The following is a 5,508-nucleotide window of genomic DNA, read 5'->3' as shown; positions in this document are numbered from 1 at the left end:
ATGATGTTTTATTAAGGTTATTGGTACATTTTAGATATACAATATGATGACATTCATCCTTGGGAATTTGTAGCTTTACACGATGGATCTTGGTTCTTATTTTTTTCCTCATTCCCCTGCCCTCCCTTCCGCATCCCCTCCACCCCGCTGCCATTTACAAAGACTTTGTTTCAATTTCCTCCTTTTCTCATATTTATTCCTTTCCCTTCACGATTTCCTTGCTAGAACAGATATGTAAACTTCCTTCTCACTAGAACACTTTGAGGAACCTCTACAAGGTTATGAATCGTCCCAGTGTCCATATCGTTGTGTCTCAGGGAATAAGGAGGATGGCAGAGGGAGAGAAATGGGGGGCAGCCATTTGGTGCAGCAGTGAGAATGCACTTGGCATCTATCAATTGCTTTTGCTGTCACTTATAGGTGCCATCATGGAACACTAAACATTTACAATAAGTGACATCAGGAGCACTTGATCATGAGCCACCACAATACCTATAATAATAAGAAGAAGAAAGTCTGAAATATTCAGAGATGACCTGCATGTGACACAGAGACACAAAGTGAGCACCTGCCGTTGGACAAATGACATCAAAAGACCTGTTTGTTGCAGGGTTGTATAAAGTAATTTGTAACAAACAAGCACATTATCTGCAAAGCACAATCTAGCAAAGTGGGATAAAACCAGGCATGTTGTATTATTCCATTTGTTCTATAAATATTTATTCAAACTTACCTTAAAAATTTTCTGGAGCCGTTGGACATCAGAAAAAACCCTCAGATCAGTGTATAAAGCACTTATGGCACACAGAGCACTAGCAGAAGTTTCAGTGTGCAGCAGGGATAAAGGTAATTCAGATACTGTCACTAACGGCTTAGACTATAGAAAGAAGGCAAGAATGTAAATGATTTCAATGTGTAGAAATTTGTAAGTCCTTCGAGAAGGGAATCAGCAAAGTGCTCTATGTCTTCCATAGGAAGTAACACTTTTGTCTTACACCAGAGATTGAAGAAGTCTTTAGGGAAGAAGAATTTGACTGGAAATTGAAAGGAAGGTATTCAGAATAATGACAGGACACTAAGGGGCCTCAGAGTCTGGGAAATGTACAGGTACACCAACAAGTTACTAGAAAGCAAGTTTTAATGAGGTTATATCCAGGGCCTGGCTGATACAACGCAAGACAAATCCTTTCAAGAAGGTGCCAAGTCCATTCTGGTCTGGAATGCACTGATAATTGGGACATGATGCTCAGAGACTGCAAATTGACATTCTGTTGTCATCCCCCTTGGAATAGAAACTCTGATCCTTTAAAGGAATTAGCACCAATTTGGAGCATGTGTGCAAAAATAAATCACCAGTGTCCAAAAACAGATACATTGAGTTCAATGATTACAAAGCAAACTTTTTTTATTAGCCCCACCTACATAAACAAAATCAGATGTAATTAGCATTTGAAAATAGAAGAGACAAGGACAGATCACACTTCCCGCTAGAAAATTATTATTTATATAAAGTTCCATAATGATGACTGTCCACTTGTCCTTCCTAGGCTTAGTCATGTTATTTCAATGGCTAAAGGATCCGCTTTCTTTCCTGAGGGCTAGGAGGGAGAATTGTGAGAATTCTGTGCCTGCTAACTGTCCTGGTTGAAACTGAAAGCTGTATGCCCTCTGCAAACAAGCAACCATCCTTGCTCCATCTCTTTCTCCTTCTCTCTTCATGGTGTCTCGTCCCATCCTCTTCACGGGTCAGAAGAGAACCTGCCATGTCTCGAGGCTGTCAAGAGATTCTGCCCCAGGAGTTCCCTTGTATCCAGTCCTGTTGGCTTTGCCCAATGATACATCTACCTGTTGGAAAAAATCTCAGGGTCTAAGCCAAAGAAAGGTAGGAGTTGCTATGTCAGATGTGGTTGCCCCAAGGGTTCATGAATTGGAGGTTTTGCCCTCAATATTGAGGTTGTGAGACATTAAAGAGGTGAAAGATCCTTAAGACACTGGAGCTGTTGCCATTAGAAGGGACTAAGGTAGTTCTCACAGGATCCTACTTTTCTCATGAGAGTCAGTATAAATGCCTAAACGTAACCCCTGCGTCTGTCTGTGGCTTCCTGTCTGGCCATATGATCTCTCTTTCTCTCATCATTATGATACTTTTTGCAGGAGCTGAGCTGAGATGAGCCTGGCAAGATGCACTTGGGTTTTCAGAAATGTAAGCCAAATAAAACTCCTTCTTCATAAAGTTACTTTGCCTCAGGTATTTTAGTGCAGCACAGAAAACAGACTAATACAGAAGTTCACAGGAACTCACCAGTGCAAATATTGAAGTGGCTTTCAATGCCTTCTCTAAAGCACATTGCATCTCAATCAAGGACCGAACCTCACTCTTGGCATCAAGTGTTAGAACAGGTAGGCAAACTGGACTGGGAACTGAGAAGGGGATGTGGGGATGTATGTGGTCACTAAAGGGGTGCTGACTGCTGTTTCCATAAGATTCGGAATCCCAGCTATGTCACTGACTTGCTTTGGAAACATGGCCAAGTCACACGCTCTTCAGTTTTCTTACCCTTAAGATTAAGGATTCCATTAAGTGACTTTACTGCTCTAGGATCCTTTATAGAGTTGTGTTTTCGTTTGGTTTGGTTTGGCTTGATCATTTTAGAGGTGTAACCTACATCTTTTATTTGCATCATTTTATCCCCTGGCTTGGAAGAGTGCTGGGAGGGGAGGACAGGACTCAAACATTTTTCTTCTTCTCATTTGTAGTGTTGCAAAGTGCTTTAAGTACCTGGCCATTTGTTTTGGTCAGTGCTTCACTCTTTTTTTTTTAATATTTTCTCCAAGTTATTTATTTTTGATCCTTTTCCTTGAATTAATGTAGTTTCCTCTGCCTGCATCCAGATGATTGGGGTTTGTGTTTATGCAATTACTTAAGACTCATCTCAAAGTCTCTTGCTCTGGGCATCTTCCTATTGGCCATGGTCAGTGCAAATTCTCTGACACTTCATTGTTTTCTTAGCAGTGACTTAAAGCATTTCTAGTTTTCCTGTGTACAGGTCTATCTCCTCTATGATCTTGTAAGCTCTGTGAGAATAAGAAACAGCTTTACATCCATGTTTCCAAAGCTCAGAAGTGCTGCCCATGTATGCTTATTAGATAAAGAATTGAAGAAAGAACTTTGTCTGTACCCCAATTGTGCCCTCATGGTCCTCAGAGTGAGCAAAGCTTAGAGGTGACCTCTGTTTCATTCTTTATGAGGAAGTAGCATGGGTATAGAGTGGGCTGGGGATGCTGGTGAGGCTCACTAGTAGTGCACTTACCTAATATGTGTGAGATCCTGGATTCAATCTCCTGAACTGGAGAGAGAGAGGAGAAAGACTAGTTTTTTCCTAGTCTTACAAATTCCCTGACTTAAAATTTTTTGTATAAGGGCTGGGGATGTGTATCTCAGTGGTGCCACTGCCTGCCTTGCACGTGCAAGGTCCTGAGTTTGATCCCCAGTACCAAAAAGCAAAAACAAAAAACCCCAAATTTTGTAGGTAATGAGAAAGTAGCTTGTGGGTGTAGCTCCAGCTTGTGCAAAGATCTCGGTTTGACCTCTAGCACTGGCTGGTGGTGTGGGGGTGGGGAGACAGATCTGTCCTGGCCACATCCCATCTCTTGTCTTATGTTTTCTCAGTTATGAATTCACGATCACTCATGGGTAGCGTAAGAACACGGTGACGCTACCCAAGCTCATGAGATGGGGGAAAGGGCAACAAGACTCATACACTTTGGGTTGCCAGTCTCAGCATGAGGGCATCGCAAAGCCAACCCCCTGCTGGCTTTGGCCAAGGTCCTGGATCTGTTCTCTGTGCATCAGCATGTGTCAGTTTGGGCACAGGGAAGGGAATGTGGCAAGGGTCAGGCACAAGCAGCGGTGCCCAAAATGGCTTTGACAAGAGTAGGAGACTCTTTGCTCAGATGCGTGGAGGATGAGAGAAGACAGAGAGTAGACAAAAACCTCTAGACTTCTGTCCATTATTTCAGGCAGGAAAGCAAAGGGGAGGTCTCTTAAATGTTGGCAAAGGAGAAGCTGGCACGAGGCTGGGGAGTACCAGAAAGTCCTTGTGGACAGGAAACAGAGGAAGGTATGGGGTGGGTATGGAAACAAGATGGACACAGAGAGAAAGGCTAGAACAAATAAACATGGGAAACAGGCACAGAAAGAGAGAAGATTGGTTAAAACGAGAGAAACACACAGACACTAGAGAGGAAAGCTAAAGTGGGGTGAAAGAAAAGTTTGGAGAGAAAGGAGGATGGGCAGTGAGTACCAGAAGCTGGGCATCCGAGCGCATGCCTGGCTTGCTTTGTTCAGGAAAATTTCTGTAAGCCTGGCATGGGGAGTGTGTGTGCACAGAGGAAAATGTGCTGGCTCCTGCCCAGGGCCTGGTCGAGGACAGAAACAGATCAATTAACCTGGGTAGGGCTCTCCTGCCAGTGTTCAGTGCCTGGCCAGGCCAGGTCAAGGCCTCTCACGTGACCGTCAAGCTGTTAAAGGGCCATCAGCTGGAGGCCAGGATCAGCCTTTTACCTTGAGAAAAATCTCCCTGTGCCCACATCTCCCCCACCAGCCACCACCTCTCTTCCAGGCCTAACTCGCCATTTGGAATCTGAACAGGCTACACGAGGACACTCCGGAAGTCAGCACAGGAGTACGACGAATCGGTGGGATGATCCTGGGGCGGATCTGAGGGCAGAGCAGCAGTGCTTTGGAGAAGAATATTCTCAAGGGTCTGAGACTCGTAATGCGCGTTAGAGGGGAAAGGTAGTGCCTTTGAAATCAAAGCTAAGCAGAAGCTGGGTTTATAATTCATGCATTCATTGTTTTCTCAAGAGTTTTTGAGCATCGACAATGCACAGGGCACTGTGCTGGAGGCTGAGGCTACAGAGAGAAGTAAACACGCTCAGCGTCCTCAGGGGATAGCGATTGCAACACAGCCTCCTCTACCCAACTTAACAGAAGCGCTTAGGGAGCTTGGTGGGGGGAATGTGGCAATTCTGCTTTGAGGACAAACAAGATATCTAGGAAGGGGATATCTGGGCACAGCACTAAAGGCCGAGTGGAATCCACCAGACAGAGAAAGCAGAGACATGAGGTAAAGAGAGGTAAGGGTAAAAGCAGGAAGCTGTGAAGGAGCACAGTGAGGCTCACCTGGAGGGTGGATTGTAACAGATGGGGCAGGCCAGGTGAGATGAGAGGATTGAATGGAAGCAGGGGCAGATGAGGGCAGGCACAAAGAAAGGCTGCGACCCCAAAGGTTTTAGTTAGAAGGAAGCTCAGGGACCATCTAGTCACCTTTGACATTTAGAAAAATATTTATCTGTGTAGACTTTATTGAAGAGTGCCTGGGTTTGGGGAGAGAGACATCACAGTAAGGTAAAATCTCAAATCAATCCCTTCATTCCTCTTCTTCAAAAGAGCTCTAATGGGACTGTTTCTTCTCCTTCCTCCTCCTCCTCCTCCTCCTCCTCCTC

The 5,508-nt window shown here is 44.5% G+C and overlaps 1 long non-coding RNA gene across 6 annotated transcripts in view; it reads left to right on the top strand.

The window, feature by feature from the left end:
- The first annotated feature begins 4,560 nt into the window (after window positions 1–4,560).
- Window positions 4,561–5,508, top strand: part of LOC104862287 — a 16,852-nt gene continuing 15,904 nt past the window's right edge. For 2 of the 6 annotated variants that reach the window (XR_780250.1, XR_004516831.1), the window contains exon 1: window positions 4,805–5,139. This is a non-coding gene — a long non-coding RNA (uncharacterized LOC104862287). The other 4 variants (XR_780252.1, XR_780251.1, XR_780249.1 and 1 more) reach the window with 4 other exon arrangements.

Source organism: Fukomys damarensis, unplaced genomic scaffold (assembly GCF_012274545.1).
Source record: "Fukomys damarensis isolate Sample0158 unplaced genomic scaffold, DMR_v1.0_HiC HiC_scaffold_12, whole genome shotgun sequence".
NCBI lineage: Eukaryota > Metazoa > Chordata > Mammalia > Rodentia > Bathyergidae > Fukomys > Fukomys damarensis.
The sequence above is the reverse complement of the archived record's forward strand: the minus strand, read 5'-3'. Positions and strand labels throughout refer to the sequence as shown.